General features: G+C 44.3%; 1 protein-coding gene across 1 annotated transcript in view; it reads left to right on the top strand.

Moving 5' to 3' along the window:
* Positions 1-3,221: 3,221 nt before the first annotated feature.
* Positions 3,222-17,272, top strand: part of pak4 (p21 protein (Cdc42/Rac)-activated kinase 4) — a 41,250-nt gene continuing 27,199 nt past the window's right edge. Inside the window, exon 1 of the mRNA XM_078284323.1 lies at positions 3,222-3,288. The gene's annotated coding sequence lies outside the window, so the exon portion shown is untranslated. The remainder of the gene's footprint in view (positions 3,289-17,272) is intronic.

Here is a 17,272-nt window from a genome sequence, read left to right as displayed (position 1 = left end):
CTGTCCTGCTGACCCACAAAGGAAAACAAGGGGATAGAAGGGAGGGAGGGAGGGAGGGAGGTGTTGGGTTGATTTGACCCACAAACTGACAGATCTCACATGGAAACATTAGCAAAATAACTGCTCACTTAATAATTCCCTTTGAGAAGTTTTTCAGTTTCTCGAACACAGACTCTTGGATTCTATTGCCCTTAAAAAAAACAGTGAAAATCATGTTTTTCTTACAGGAATTAAACCGAATGAAGTGACTCTGAATGAATCACCCCAATGTCCAACCTTTGCCTAACGCTCTGTCTGAGTCAGCGCATTCACCGTCATCATCATCATCTTCATCACCATCCTCCACCAGCAGCTCCTCCAGGTCTGTGTCTGACTCCTCCCCGAAGTAGTGTCTCAGTTCTGGGGCGGTGTGGCCGCGGAACGCCCTGAACACGTTACGACCAGAACCAGAACCAGAACCAGAACCAGAACCAGAACCAGAACCAGAACTGAACTGGGCCACCAGAGAGACAGAGGCGGATTTATTCAGCCACCGGTGGACCGGCTTCATCGGCTCTTCCTCTCTGTCCTCGTCTGTGCATTTGCCTTTTTCCTGATCCCCGTTTCTCTCACTTCGTCTACCTCTCTCTCGGTTTAAACCGCATAATATATCAGTGGCGGGAAGTTCAAGAGGGCTGTTCGCCAAGGAACGTCTATCGAGTTCTTGGTCCTTTTGCAGCGGGACAGCAAGCTCTCCTTCCTCCAAGAAGTACGGGTTCCCGAGCACCGTGGGGCCGGAGCCGAAGCCAGGCTGCAGAGATCCAACAGCAGGCTGAGTTTGCTGGTGGTCACTAAGGGTCGGGTGTCTTGACCCTGCATGGAGCAACAGACGCTTGAGGGTCAACCACCTGCAGAAACCACTAGAAAGACGACAAGACGGTTTGTGGGTTGAGTCCTGGGACTGGTTCGTGAAAGGCTTGAAGGTGTATCTCCTCCGCAGCCAGAGAGAGAGGAACTTTCCCCAGGCCGTCTCGGCTCGGCGGTGGAGCTCTGCGTCATCGTTGCTGCTTCCCATCGATGGTTTTCCCCCCGGGGCGGCGAGCAACATGGGGTCGCGGTAGCCTCTACTTTCCTGCTCCTCTCCCCGGTGTCGAAAGTGTTGTTGGAGGGTGTAGTTTCTGTTCTCTTCTCCGTCCGCAGCCCGGCAGATGACTTGTCGGAGGTGAGGGAGATGGGAAAACGCTGGAGGAGAAGAGGAGGTGTGATCTCCCCCGTTGTCCTCGTCCTCACTTTGTCGCTCTCCCTCTCCCCCGCCCCGTTTTCCCTCGATTTCAAGGGCGTGGGGGTTGCGGATCACGTGGTCGGCCGAAAGCAGGTCACACAGGCAGCAGCCTGCGTCCTCCGGTAGGGGAAGAGACGGCCGTCTGACCTGGGACGATCTGCTGCATTCTGTCCCCGGTTTTCCAATGTCTGCAGTCTCCATCGGTCCTCCAGCCCGACCCTGACCGGGTCCCTTCTCGTCCCCGGCCTCGGAGGGCCTCTCCTGGGTCAGAATCCGTCTGATCACCCCCTTCCCTGGTCCTCCTCCATTACGGTCCTCCTCCTCTTCTTCCTCTTCCTCTTCCTCCTGAGCTTGTGAGTGACCATCAGGCCACTCCTCCTCATCCTCCTCCTCCTTCTCATCATCCTCCTCCTCCTGCTCCTCTACCTCCTTCTCCTTGTCCTTCTCCTTGTCCTTCTCCTCTTCCTCTTCCTTCTCCTCCTCCTCCTTCTCCTCCTCCTCCTCCAGCCCCACATCTGCTCCGTGCGCGACCAGGACCTGAACGGCGTCCAAATCCCCCCGCTCAGCAGCCTGGCTCAGGGCCGATCGCCCCTCTCCGTCCCTCCTGTCCCCCTCTGCTCCTCTGGACAGCAGGAGAGACGGGAGGCGGGTGTGATGGGTGGGCCGAGGGAGGCTGGCGGCGCACATCAGCGGTGTTCGTCCTGTCTCGGCCCCCGCCAGTGTCTCTCCTGCTGGATCTTCAGCTGTAACGGTGCTATTTATCACAGTCGTACTTAGTGAGGCCAGGATGAAGCGTGCCAGCTGGACCTTGCCCTCCTCCATGGCCTGGAGACAGTTTCGCAGTCCAGTTCTAGTCTCCATCTCCTTCCCTTCAACTTAGAATAGAATAGAATAGATGAAGTTAATGGTCCGTGTGTGGAAATTCGCGTTTGGCTTCGCTGTGGTCGAATCAAACACAAACAAAACACATTAGATACGTATTAAGATGCCGGAGCACCGTAACAGAGCTTCAGTTCTTGTGCAAATATGAAATTTCTAGTGGAGAGGTGAGATTTCAGAGATTTCAGAATAAAAGATCTCTTAAAATGTTAAGCAGTGGTTCAGCAGCAGATGCCGGGCCAGAAAACCTTTTCCTTTCCTTACCTCCATCTTCCGTCCTTTCTTCTTCACGAGTAGACAGCTGGACACCCACACTCTGTAGTTAACGGTGCTCTATCTTATCTTATCTTATCTCTAACTAATTTTAATATAGAACGTAACAAAACAAAAATGGCAGACTTAGCATGGAAGCTAGTTTAAATGTTTCTGTCTGTGTCTGCGAGTACTGTACTGCAGCTGGGCTTAGCTTTCTCAGTGTGTGTGTGTGTGTGTGTGTGTTTATGACTCTATCATGGGACCTAATAACAAATTGATTAGATGGAAAGGACCCCCAGGCGTATGCTGACCTCTGACCCCCCTTTAACCTGGGCTGTGATCGCCTCGTTGCCCTCCGTCCAGTCTGTGTACTGCCTGGTAATCATGGTTTTCAGCTTGTTGTTTGTTGTTAAGTTTACTCCAGTCACCATGCAAGGCAAAATAAGTAGAAACATGTCTTTCTTTAACCTACGTTTAGCTAGGCTATAGTATAGAATAGTATAACATTACAACGTGCATAGAGTTTCTCACATACAAAAATACTACATGTATAACATATATACATACACTGAGAGAGAGAGAGAGAGAGAGAGAGAGAGAGAGAGAGAGAGAGAGAGAGAGAGAGAGAGAGAGAGAGAGAGAGAGAGAGTGAGTGAGTCATCCCTTGTCAATCAGTCTCTGTCAGTGGCCCGTGGCTGATTTGGTTGCCATGGTGCTTGGCTGCAGTTCCCCGGATGTAGCATTTCCCCCGTTCAACATGGCGACGGGAAAGTGAGACTTCGGCTAATGTTACACAGTTTGTCTGAAGTTAGCCCGTTTCTGCGCTGTTAAGAGAGGAAACTTTATTTCCTTACACCGGTGGCAGCAAGAAAAGTTTACCGGGGAGTTTCGGGGTGAGTAAGCGCATTTGTATTTTCTTAATTTTAGTTTTGTTGTGCGCTAGCTTGTGGCGCTTCACTGCCTCCTTAGCATAGCCAGGCAGAGCAAAACTCATTGATGAGTTTAGCCGCTTTAGCTGGATTCACGGGCTAGTTGCTAAAGGTGGCTAACGCTAGCTACTTAGTCTGCTAAAAGGGTTGCCCAGCCTGGGTTTGAAGAGACCAGAGTAACTTTCTGTCAGGTCTGTGTGTTTTATACAATTTCAACGTGATGTATGGGTGTCGTTTTGAAGGCATGGCCAAGGTGCAAAGTGATGAGTCACTTGTAAAACTTGTTTAAATAAAAGCCATAGCCTCGGAAATCTAGCTAGGCTGTGTGGCTCTTTTTTCCAAGACCCTCTAAGCTTGCTAGACGGCTTAATGGCAAATCCAAGAGACAAACCGGTTCTGGTAACATTGGCTTTTCTTGTCGGACAGATAACCTTAACTATCATGATCAGCCTTTCTACATTGCCATTTCCCAACCAGTGATATCGCAGTGTTAATGTCACAGTGCTGTGTCAGTGCAAACATGCCCAAAGTTTTACATAGAAGTTCAGGTTCATTGTATCAATCACATCTGACTTCCATGTTCGTGTTGAAGCAGGAAGAAGTGTGTGTGTGTGTGTGTGTGTGTGTGTGTGGGCGGGAGCATTACATTGTATTGTGTGGACAACCAGAAGGAGGATATTGTCTGTCTGCAATTTGATTAACCGGCTCTCCCCTCCTTCGCCCCACTTTTTATTGCACAAGTCATTCCTCTTCATCCTCTGGTGTTTCCCTTCATTTTTTTCTTCCTCTTCCTTTCCTCTCAGCTGGCAGATATGTGCGTTTGCCTCAGGCTTTCATATGCTTGCAGAGAGAAATTGCTGTTTGTGTGTGTGTGTGTGTGAGAGAGAGAGAGAGAGAGAGAGAGAGAGAAAGAGTGTGTGTGTGTGTGTGTGTGAATGAGAGAGATTGGGTGCAGCCAGTTAGTCAGCAAGGTTGTGCGATTAGTGCTGGGCACCCCACACATTCCTGGGATGCCAGAGCACTACCGAGGGGTCACACTCTCTCTTTCCCACACACACACACACACACACGCACACACACACACACACACCATACCCAGGCAGTGTGCATTCTATTGAAACCAAGCTCAACCAAGCTAATGTGCTATAAAGATGATGGGGTATCAGGGTTTGAAACTATGAGCCACAAACCAGATGCTGGTGTATTTTTGCTGTGGTTTTGTACCATTTCTTCCACTCTGGTAGGAGCCAGACGTCATTTGGAAGTTCTATATCATTCTAAAAGTCTAGTTGCTTGGTAAAATATCGAAAGTGGCTGGTGAATTTTGAGATGTATCAGCCGCTGTGGCCCGTAGAAAGGTTGCTTCCGGCTCCGGTTGGTGATGGTGATAATTTTGTTGAAGATGTTTGTATTTTTTTGCTGTGAATAGCTTAGTCAGGTTCTCCATTGTGTAAAGTCGATAGCATCTTCCCACAGCTGTGTTGGTTGTTGTTGTTGTAGGTGGAAGAATTAGGATTTCTTCTCAAGAGTAGACACAGGGAGCAGCAAGGCTTAGAAAAAAAACAAAGGAACAACCAACGGAAAAATAAAAAAACGTTTTCACTCCTCCGCACTTAGATGTTTGATGAACCAAATTCATCTATTTTGTGCTTTTGTCAGTCTGTCACGATGTTAGCCATGTTGACTTTTACACATTTGGCTCTCTCCACTGTCAACAGATGGTAAAATGGTAATTATTAACTTTGCAATGCTAATAGGCAGAGAGAGAGAGAGACTGGTAGGATCGCTGGCGAGTTAGGTGTTCCCCGCACATACGATGGCACATGTGTATAGGCTGCATGCTGCTGTTTGTTTTGGTCTCTTAGACATTGCTCAAGGCACTGTGTGGTGTTTTGCATAAACTGGGGTTTCAATAGCAACATTCTTCTTCCTTCTCTTCCTGACAGGAGGCTTCAATTAGCTTCCAGCTCCCTTCGCTTCTCTCTCTGACTGAACTGACCCCCTGCAGCAGCAGTAACAGTAAAGGGATTGATTGGAAAAATAGCTTTGTGACTGGAAGTGAATGAGAAATGCTCTCCCCTCCCTCAACATCAGCTGTTACCCTAGGTCAGACTACAGTTCAGACTAAGCGACTGGTCTTCTTGTTGTCCGGTCAGGAGTCTGTTCACGCTATGCGACGGGACAAAGATGTGGCGTCACACACATGAAGACGAGGGATCACACACTACCCGATTCTTTTCTCCATCCGTCAAGAACAGTTGACTGTAAATACAATTACAAAATAACTGTTCTATTGTCTCTTGCTTCATGGTACAGAAGCTTAGAAGATTAGATTTACATTACGAATGTATTTTGAAATGACATTACCTGGCCTACACATCATATTCTACAGACTTAAGAAAACATCTTTGTTTGGTACAGATCCCCGCAAAAATCACATCATAATCATTTTAATATGTTTTTCAATTAAAATGAGAATAATGATGTAAAAATTATCATTCCCTCTAATATCACAAATCATATCGCAATTAGATATTTTTTCAAAATCGTTCAGCCCTAATTACAAGGGTAACATTGATGAGGAATGCTGTATAAGACTTCTTTCACTTCATTTGTAATTGCATACTTATGTAGATTGATCCAGGTACACTGTCGTTTTATACCATTTTATATGAGATTTATTCCTCGAAATGAAATTGTATCACAAGAGTGGAGCAAGTGGAGTTGGGAATCTTGCTGATATAAACTCTATGTGAGCAGGCGTTGTTGTTACTGTTAAAAAATGTGACTTCTCTTCTGGTTCATTCTCTTTTCTTCCCCCTTGTATCTAAACTCCTATTGGCTGTTATCAGTGTCACTCTCAGATTTTATTCTTGGTGAATCTTGGGCTGCTTCACGCTACACGAGCCTGGCCAGACTCAAACATTGGAAAAAAAAAAATTGCGTTGGGCCAAACGGTCAGAGTCAGCAGTCTTTAGTCCATTCACGCTACAGGATAATCTGCACAGTCGGCCCAGGGAACCAAGGTTTTTTGGGAATGGGGTTTATGATGGATCAGAGTAGGAGGAGGCGACCAGGGACGGTGAGAGACGGCGTCCAGCGGGGGGCGGAGCTGGTGGCAGGAGGGGTGTTGTCGTTGGTTTGATCCTAGCAGACCCCAGGTTCCCTCTGGAGGGAGAGACACAAACACAGCTGCTGTACAAACGACTTCCAGGAACCAACGGGCTCCGAACCAGGCTTTCACAGGAAGATGAGGGCTGGCTAGAGGGTTCCTCAGGTTCACTGATGGAAAGCAGGCCGGCTGTGTACGTTCATAATGGTAACAGGCAGTGAAAGCCAGGACATCACTCCCACAAAACGCATTTGAAACGCCTGTCATTGCCTGGAGTCATGTGTGGAATTTTAAGCGTTTAAATGTTAGAATCTTATTTCCCATTTTTTGTTGTTTGTGAAAGACAGAAGTAACATAGAAAATGTGATTTCTGTTGGAGAGCAAGCGAACAGATTATTCCTGGACAAGCGATGGTCAAAAAGTTGCTAAGAGAACTACGAGCATGTGACCACCTGTGACTGCTTTCTGAGATTTCGGTTTTTCTAAAGTGACTCCTTGACTTTTTCATATCAACCATTGTGGTAGGAAAGAATCTAGATTATGTTCTGTAGTTTGTAAACCTGTCAGGGATGCAGTTTTTCAGGATGTATGACTATGGCTAAAATGCTAATCGCAATTATTTTGTCTTTGTCTTGTCGCTTTCTAAATGAGATGTTTCAGTATTGCAGATATGTTCTACGACTATTAACTTTGAAAACAAACTGTCATATACGATTATACATGATTAATTGTGCAGACCTAATTAGGCTACCCATGACCGATTGACTATGTGCTGTAGGAAAGTCAAGAGATAGGCGGAGAGCAGGCTAGCAAGCATGGAAACACAGTAAAAAAAAAAATCTCTCATGTTCCTCCCAATATCAGGTTTCACAGAAAAAGATGGCACAGACTTGAGAAAGAAAGGTGGGAGTGGAATGTGAGAGAGAGAGAGAGAGAGTTGAGTGATATGAGAGAGAGAGAGAGAGATGAGGAAGACGGTAAGATGAAAGCGGATACTTCTCAGAGAGAGAGAGAGAGAGCGAGAGAGAGCGAGTGCGGGGCCAGATTCAGTCCGGTCTGAGAGCCAAGCAGTCGGACCGGCAGAGAAAACACAAAACCTGCTCCACCTCGAGTCAGGGGAGCGACGGGGAGGAAGACTGGGGGAGAGAGAGAGAGAGAGAGAGAGAGAGAGAGAGAATGAAGGGGAGAGGAAGAAGTGTGAGGTTGAGGGCTTTCTTTTTCTTTCTTTCTGTCTGTCTCTTTCTCTTTCTGTCTTACTTTCTGTCTTTCTTTCCTTCTGTTTTTTTTCTTTCTTTAATGCTTTCTTTCTCTCTTTCTTTTGTTCTTTTTTCTTTCTTTCTGTCTGTCTCTTTCGTTCTTTCTCTCTTTCTTTCATTCTTTCTTTCTCTGTTTCTCTTTCTTTCTTGCTGTCTTGTTGTTATTTCTGTCTGTCTGCCTGCAGGTCTGTCTCTCTCTCTCTCTCTCTGTCAGGATAGTTTCTATTGCAGTTTATCAAGCCATACATATTAATACAGTTTTTTTATCTGCAGGATCAAGAGACAGTGATGGAAAACAGACATGGGTTCTCATTGACTGATTAAATATAACATCCCCACCTCCAACCCTCTTAAAATGAAAAATTTAAAAGTGTGTCTGCTGTAGACGGAGAAGGAAGCTGACTGGAAATGGATTAAATAAGCGCCTGGGTGGGGAAAAGCAAGAAGAGGGAAAAACACTCCGAGGGGCAACATTATGATTCTTCAGTGTAACGGGGAGAAAAGGGCCGAGCTTATTGCCTTAGAGGAAAAATCCCCTCTGGAATGAGCGTGGCGGCCAACATCAACACGGCGCCCTAGGTGCTCAGGAACAGAGGCAGCGACACCGTATGAAGTACAAAGAAAAAAAAATTTCAATATCATAACAATAACAGGCCTATTTCTGAGGCTTACTTGCAACCGCCAAGTCTGGGTTCTAGGCCAGCATTGTGTGGAGGTGGAAGTGGACTTATAGTAAAAAAATAAATCTGATAAGTCTCTACCTACAGACCAGCTTTCCTTGCTCTTAAAGGAATACACAAACCTTTTAGCAAAATAAGCCGATCTTAAACCATAACTTTCCCATTATTTTCCATAATACTGATCGGTTCTAATCAAAATCTCTTCAAATGCTTCACTATAGAGCTACTTACTGTATGTCTTGCTTGTCTGGGTGCACAGCTCTCCAATACAGTCCTATAGGGCCAAAGGACACTCCAAAAAGCACCCAGAGTGTGTCTTTTTAGTGTGCCACTATACACTGTTAACATTTACCTGGATAACGATAAATGAAACGATCATTTGTTTCTTTTTCTAATCCCATTGCAGAAATACTACATTCACCATTGGCCTCATAAATATAAAAGGTATGCTTTTATTTTGAAGTAAACCCACCTTACTTCCGCTCATATTCTGTTCTTCTCTGTCTGGCTTGACGCAGCTGATTCTGCACTCGCTCTGCTACTTTGAAGCTCGACTCTCAGATTAACTGAAGCAACACAAATGAAACCGTTTATGCAAAGTTGACAACTTGACAAATCCGAACAGACTGACATGTAGAAATTTTGGTCGGTCAGAAAGTGCCAGTGTACCAAATTTTTGGTATATCGCAAAAATGTTAACATATACAGTATACTGAACACACAGAGGGTGCTACCAGTTTTCATGTCGCGCAACAATAATTTAATCAAAGAACTAGATGCTGTATCCCTGTAACAGCCACCATGTGAAACTGGTAAATCAGAAACATTTCATGGAGGCAGATGGTGGTTTTAAAGGCCTATTTCCTACCAGGCCTGCCCACTTTGACCTTATGTTTCACTCCTGACAGTGACTGGACGAACTCCACGTTGTGTTTTTAGATCATGTGGTCGAGAAGATGGTTGTATGAAACAATGATCATTGTTTTCACTGCTGGTTATTGTTTTCAGTGGAGGCGATGGCTGCCTCGTCCAAGGGGGGAGGCTGTGATCATAATGGTGAATCTCCGCTCATCTGCGGCCCTGTAACAATGTGCTGTCTGTTCAGGTTAACCACTGAACTCTTCTTCTTCTCTGTGTCTTTTTCTGCACATAGGAACAGAGCGAGGGATTGTGTTCTTGTGTTTGCATGTGCAGTCGTATTAATCGCAGCCCCACAATCAAGCTAGGACCTGCATGTTCCGGGTGATATGGAGGGCTTGCACACGCACACACACACACATACACACACAAACACAAACACACACGCACAGAAAGCCCAAACAAGGAGAATTCTGGGTAGTGACCGCGTTTCACCTTAGTTGTTACTGGTGTTGCAATGCTAGTGAATGGCAGCGTATTGAATTTGTAGTGGGAGGTGAAACAAGAGGGAAAACGCTGCTTTTTTTTGCTTACATTTTGCCGTCCCGTAATGCTGGAATATTCTGAATGACACAGGCAGGACTTTTGTTCCAGTGTCCTGTCTGTGAATAGCTATAGGACCGGTCCCGTACCGCAGCCTCTGAGGCCGTGGGAAGAATAGGGAGTGTGATTTAATGTATGTACATAAGCCGTCTTTACACAGCTGACCTGGCTAAAAGCGCTGTAGCGGAACTGGGATAGAATTAATCACGAATCAGTGCATTTCCATAAGCTTCACCCAGTATGATCGTCTTCACACTGCGGGAGGAGGAACCACTGTATCTCCTGCAACAATATATTTGATTATTTCGTGGATGGTTATTGTTCGATATTGTTTTAAAACTAAGTAGACGGCAGTTGACTGTTTGCCACAGTTTCCCGCTTTAGTTTCCAGAGAACAAATGTCGGGTCAGGTTTGTTTTTTTCTCCTGCTTTTCTCCCGGGTCAGAGCCGGGTTATTTTAACCCCTCTTTTCCCCTGGCTTGACGTCCGGCTTGACGTCTTTACACAGAAACCGAATCCAGGTCAGATCCACCAATAACCCGGTATAAATGCTCTGTGGCTTTATAGTTTGGCTTATGTTGGCACTGTACAACATAAACAAAGTGATATGTAGAATAACCATGGTAGGGTCAGACTGATATATCAGGCTGATATATCAGACTTTTGATTAAATATTGGATTTTGGCCAGTCAATATCGCCCACTTACAATATTATCGACATTCCTTTCTGACCACAGCTACATAAAAAGAGTCAGCAAAATCTGCAATTAAATTTCATTTTCTTTGCACATGATATTTCTTTAATCAATTGTTCAAGATGTTTTCTATAAATGTATTCATCATTTAAAGGCAGTAATGTATCCCCGAGTTTCCCCCACCATTCAATAAGCCTAACGGCTAACCGACCTAAAAGAATTTGTCTGGCTTTTAATGGAAAGTTGTAGACCCCATGGTTTAAATGCTTTTTTCAGAGGCTTTTCCACTCTGCCAAGAATGAAATTCTGGGGGAAACACTCAATCTTTTTTGGTATGAAAATGGTCACATTTGAATATTGGCACAGAATATTGACAGTCGGCTGCTTCAAGCCAAAACTATGGCTATTTGCCTTCAAAAACCCATATTGGTTGGACCCGGAACAATGACAAATAGACTCACAGCAGCCATTTGTGTTTCCTCTGTTGACTGGGCATGCATGGTTTCCTTTAAGCAATGGCTGCTTCACATTTACACTGTTTCACATATGAGTTTTGAGCTGCCCAGAATTACCATAGTCTTCTACTTTTAAAGTCCCCATGAAATAAACTCCCGTTACTTTTACTTCCTGGAAAACAGAGTATCTTCGTGACCTCATGCTGCACCAGGAGGCGTAAATACAATTCCAACCAATAACACATCACAGATTTTTGAACAATCCCAACAATCCCTTTCTCTCTCTGACTGATACTCCATTGGTTTAGACTTTTGAATGATCCCTACCTACGTTATGTCCCACCCCAACATCCTGTTTCAACAAAATACATCAAATCAAGGAAGTTAAGATGCCATTTCATGGGGTCTTAAACCACTGGAGCGACTGCGGGTTCGGTGCCTTGCTCAAGGACAACTCAGTGGTAGTTACTGAAGGAGTGGAGACTGTTTATCATTTGCTTTCCCTGCCCAGATTTTCCCAGCCAGTCTGACTATTTACCAGCATTTGATTGATAGCCGGTGGCAGTTCCCCACCCTTACTGTGTTCCTAGTTTGGGTAACATTTGCCAATATGCTGCGTAGGGCGTAGTTGTGCTGCAGACTGTAAATCTCTGACCAGATGTTATGGTGATGACTGACTTTGCACCTCGCTAATGACAGGGGAGTGTGATGTGATGTTTGACTTTATATTCCACAACAACATCACCTTGCCTCAGTCTCCCACAGCATGCTGTCACCATGTAATGATGGTGCCGCCTGCAGCTGAAGGCCTCAGTCAGGTGATGATTCATATGTTGTCGAGTATATGCTTTGATTTTAAACATGACTTTGACGTTGTTCAGTAGTAGTTTGTGCTCATGGGACTGAACCAGGTCATACTGAGTGTAGGATCATGTGATCATGCGGCTGGCAGATTCCAAAATTCACCAGCCACCTGGCCACCTACCTACCAAAATGCCTGGTAGAGTAGATGAACTTACCAGCCACAGGCCAAATCTACTAGCATTTGGCTAGTGGCTGGCTAGTAATCATTTTCCACCCTGACTACATCTGTGCTAGTGTCTAGTGAAAAGTGAAAAAAGCGATGCCAATGCATATATTTCTGCAGTTTATTCTCTTTCCATCCCCCTCTCTCTCTCCCTCTCTCTGTCTCTGTCTGTGTGTGTGTGTCTCTCTCTCTATTTCTGTAATTTTTGCTCCCCCTCTCCCTTGTTCTCTCCCTTCCTGTGACCTGAGGGTTGCATTCAGAAACTTTTTGTCCGTCCTCCGGCCACACAGGCTCATTAACCTCAAAATTCACCTGACACGTACTCTCTTTTTACCATCCAACTAAAATAGAGGAGGACCTTGAAAGTGGACAGTCTTACCACTCACAACCACAATTTACAAGCATTTGGTTGGTGGTAATTCTCCCCTTGTTACATTTAGCATGTGGAATTACAAAGTTCGATGACAGATTGCTTTGATCAGAGTGTCATTAATTCATATTTTCTAAACATATGGGCTTTAAACGTCATGAATACAGTGCTAAATGTAGTGTTTTTAGTCTTAAACTCAGTGTTACAGGTCTTAAAAATGTTGCGGTTTCTTGGTGCGTTGTTTATGATGAGTAAAACTGCAGTCCTAATGTGAAATTGATCTAATATTGCATTATAACTGGCATTAAAAAGGTCTTATAGAGACGAGAGAGAGAACAAGAGAATGTCTTGATACATTCTCTTGTTAAACAGACTGTCAGGTTTCGTCTTGGCTGCTGACTTGAAACCATTGTTGATATTTAAATATTACTTCCTAATCATCCTTGAACTTGTATGCACTTCTGCCCCTGAACCTGACTGAATATTTCTGTGTGTTTGTGAGAGTGAGTGCAGGGCAGGCAGAGCGCTCAAGGTCCTGTGTGTGTGTGTGTGTGTGTGTGTTAAAATATGTGCATGCTAGGTAGTGTGTTGTGCTCAGCGCTCTCTCTCTCTGCCTCCTTTATCGTTGACCTTTCCACATTCCTCAACCTGCTCCTGGAAGTCGGCCCTGATTGGCCGCAACACTACATGCTTTGTTTGAACTCGGCCTCAGGATTGGCCGGTTTGTATGTTTCTGTTCCTGCTGTATTTTTACTCTGGGAGGAATGTCAACAGGCCTTTTCCTTATTGACTTTGACACCTTATCGTCTGTTTGCAAGATAAACAATGAAAAAAACCCTCATAGTTCCTCATAGTGATTGGCTAGTCTGACTGTGACTGTGGATTCTTACTGTACTAAAAAGATACAGAACAGATGTGATTTGAATATGTTAATGATATTAATGTTTCTGATTATGGTGGGAAGGGAAGTTGGAGGGTGTTATATCTCAGTATTTAAAGAAGCAGGTTTACTCACTTAGCTGCTAACTCCTTGAGTGATCCATAAATAACTTGTGTGTTGTTGGTATGGCAACAAGACATCTATAAGAGCCAATATCCTAAATTTAATTTGATTTAAGAAGCTATTGAAAACATCAAGATTTGTGTAATCGTTTTCAGTTGTTTGGCTTTCTGTGTAATTCCACTTTCTAGAATGTCCTCCTCGAATTCAGTGTTAAGCTTAGCTGCTTGTTTTTATTTGTTGATGAGCGATGCACTGTGCAAGTTTTTCGGCAATTTAAACTGGCAACGCTCCCGGCTCCGCAAGCAACAAAGTGAGACACGGGGGCAAAAATCGATTCAGGTGTTTCTTGGCAACAAGCTGCGCTGATGTGATTAAAACAACAATGTTGAGGCAACTCCTGGGACACTGCTGCCCAGAGGTTTGTTGCATTTCTGATGTGTTGTTTTGTTGTTCTCTGATTTAGCCTCGCTGGCTCTCTCCACCTCTGTGTCCTGCATCATCTCTTCTGTGATGGATCAGTTCATATTGGCAGGCAGGCATGGTATTTCACAATAGTCTGTCTTCGTCAGACTGTTATGAATAGCATTAGCACTGCTGTCAGACTCAGCTGTGCCAAACTGAGGCAATATCATGTGAGTCAAGCATGTCATGTTCTGGTTAAGTTGTTTTAACTTCACAGCTGCACCAGGCAAGATTTTCTGTAAAAAATCCCATTTTATCAGCCTAAATGAAAAAGTGGGGATATTTGAGATGCAGCAGATTTGTTCTCTTTGCCCAAATGAAATTCTGATATCAGGTATGATCACTTCTCCGCCCATAGGAGGTGATGAAACAAAACTTCAGAGTGAAATCCAAACAGCAGCAGAGAAAGCTGGACTCGCCAGCGTTAGATCTTCTCCTCTCTGGTCTCTTTGGTTTCTTTGGTATAAAGCATCACAGACCGGCTGGTTGGTAAACATGAGCTGCTGTGTGACGTTTACTGACCTCACTGCACAGGATTTCTGGCTGTTGAAGTTCAGATTTTTTAAACAGTTACTTCTTGCTGCAATGGAGTACAACAGTAATACAACCTTAAAGTCACGAGGAAATGGCATTTTGATGGTTTCTTGCTTCCATAATGTGGCAAATTTTCTGTTGAAACTGTTGTTGACTGTTCAAAAACAGACAGGTTCATTGACAGAAGCAAACTAGCATCAAAAAGTTCAAGGGTCAGAGCCACGCAGCCCTGACGAGAGGTAACAAAATATAAAATAAATATTAATTATTCCTGTAATGCAAGAATGATCATTCCCGAATTTCCCCTAGGGGATCAATAAAGTTTATCGTATCTTATCAGACAAGTGTTTGGAAAGGAAATAAAGAGCGAAGGAGGAAAAAAGTAGAGAGGATTTTGTTTTAATCAAAGTGCCAATAAATTACAGAGTGAGCAGGTAAATGTCTTGCTCAAGGACACTAGTCTGTCTAACAAGCGACACACACACACACACACACACACACACACACACACACACCAGTAGCAGGTTGTGTTCAGGGCCGTCTCCCTCTCTTAATTCAATTCAATTCAATTGGCTTAATTGGCATTAAAGTTAACAACAATATTGCCAAAGCATTAAGATACAGATCACACTTTGCATCTGTGTGTGTGTGTGTGTGTGTGTGTGTGTGTTGGGTTGACACCATATAAAGACTATCAATATAATCACAACAGTTCAACAATAAATTATACAGTTCAAATGGGAATAGAACAAGGATCAAAAACACAAGTTCATCAACGTGTTTGTGTGTGTTGGTCTCTCTCTCTCTCTCTCTCTCTCCCTCTCTCTCTCTCTCTCTCTCTCTCTCTCCCTCTCTCTCTCTCTCCTCTCCGTCACTCCCCGTTTCCCGGTGACGTCATGATACTGGGCCGCAGTTTGCTGAAACCATAGGAATGCGACACGGACGGACACACTTCTATATCATAAACCCCCCAAACAAGAGCTGGAGCACTTTTTTTTAAATACATTTTTCATTTATTTTACGGTAACGTTAACGACCGACAACTCTTCTCACACCCACTCGGTTTGTTACGGAGACGTTAAACGACGCCTCGGATCGGGGGTTTTTTTTTTAGTTTAATTTCGTCGCGGAAATAACTTTTGTTGCCGGAGTTTTTTTTCTTTCCTCGTCGCGAGCTGTGTTGTTGCTGCTTCCCCCGACATGAGATCAGGTGGATTACTGTATTTCTGCTGGATGAACTCGTACCTGTGATTAACGTGAGTATCCCCGAAACGAAAGCGCTTTTATAAATCGTTGTTTTAGCAGTTTATATCTCACAGTTTGTCGTTGTAAAGTAAAGAGTTAGAGGCTCAACTTGTAGCAGCAGGCTGCGACCGAGCGAAAATTAATCTCCTCCGACAACAAAACTCTCTGTGTTGCTAAAATCTCTCACAGCAAGGATTAACCGTCAGTCAAAAAAAAAAAAAAGCATAATAACTTTATTGTATGCGAGAAAACAACAATGCGCTGTGTGTGAAGAAGGAGGGGGAAAAAAGCAAAAGGAAGGAGGAGGTGAGGGGGATTTCTGTTTCACATAGACAGTGTTGTGTGTATAGTGGGATCCGTGTAGTTTAATTCCCCCCCTGGTTGTCTGACTTTTGCCTCTCCAACCTGTTACTGACTGTAATGATATTTGTGAGCGCGAGGACAGCTGCTGGAGTCTGTTCACCCCTTCAGGCTTTGCACAAGTGTTGGTGACACATGGCGAGAGGAGGAGGAGAACAGATATGAAAGTGTCTTTATGTTAAAACTGTGTAGGAAGTTTGGTTACTGTGGAGTTTTTTTTTTTATGTTCTTAAACAAAAGGGAATGGATTTGAAGTTCCTAGTCTGACATGCAGTTAGGTGGAGGGGTTGTCAGTGCTTCTGTGTTGTTGTTTTGTTTTTTTCTGAATATTGTATTGGGGAAGATGAGATGTGATGCTAATGCTCAGGATTTGCAGGTTTTCAATATAATGAAGGATTTCCCATGATTTGTCCCTTGAATTGGAGGCTGTAGAAAACACTGTAGACCGTTTTGATATGAAAATTGCAGTTGTCAATACTGTAAATTTCAGGGTTTTTTTGTCCAATTCTAACTCGCAATTAGGTAGACGGTCTGCCAGTGCTTGATGATTTGTCTGCTAGTTCAGTCTATGCTGCTGTAGTTGCTGTTTTGAGTTGCTAAGAATAGAAAAGTGTTTTTTTTGTTTTTTTGTGTGTGTATTTGTAGGTGTGGGATGTTCAGTCTTATCTTGTGTGAGATAGCAGGCCCATGCAACTGTGTGCCATGGGAACTTTAGGAAGTGTAACAAGCGGTTCCCTATCTTAACTCCCTCATTTGCTGTAATAGCTGACAGATGTGGGCCCACTCAGTGTAATATTGACGCTGAGATTTACACAAACACACGCACACACATACACAGAGCTGTAGTTACATCAGTCAGTAGCTCCAAGGTCACTCAATGTATGTTTGCACAGCACTTTATAAATCTTGGAAATGCTGGGAGAGAGGTGCTGCTGTGTGTGTGTGTGTGTGTGTGTGTGTGTGTGTGTGTGTGTGTGTGTGTGTGTGTGTTGTGGTAGTGAGAGAACAGGCTATTAATTATCACCCCTGATTCAGCACCGGCCAGCTAATGTAAGAGCACCGTAACAACAATGGTAACCTGAATACTGCTGTCTCACATTATAAAGCGGTGCTTCTGTGTTTTCAGCTACTGCTTGTAGTTTTTGTCTCGGGGAACGCCACCTTCAGGGACCGCTCACATTAAAAAATAACGAGTCCACATTAAAACCAGTGAGGGAAATTGCCACCAGCCAAATGTCTGGTAACTTTATGCACTCGACCAGCCTTCATTTAGAGGTCCTTCTCTCTT

This window comes from Centroberyx gerrardi, chromosome 6, assembly GCF_048128805.1.
Source record: "Centroberyx gerrardi isolate f3 chromosome 6, fCenGer3.hap1.cur.20231027, whole genome shotgun sequence".
Taxonomy (NCBI): Eukaryota; Metazoa; Chordata; class Actinopteri; order Beryciformes; family Berycidae; genus Centroberyx; species Centroberyx gerrardi.
Note: the sequence above shows the minus strand (reverse complement) of the source record. Positions and strands in the feature narration are given on the sequence as shown.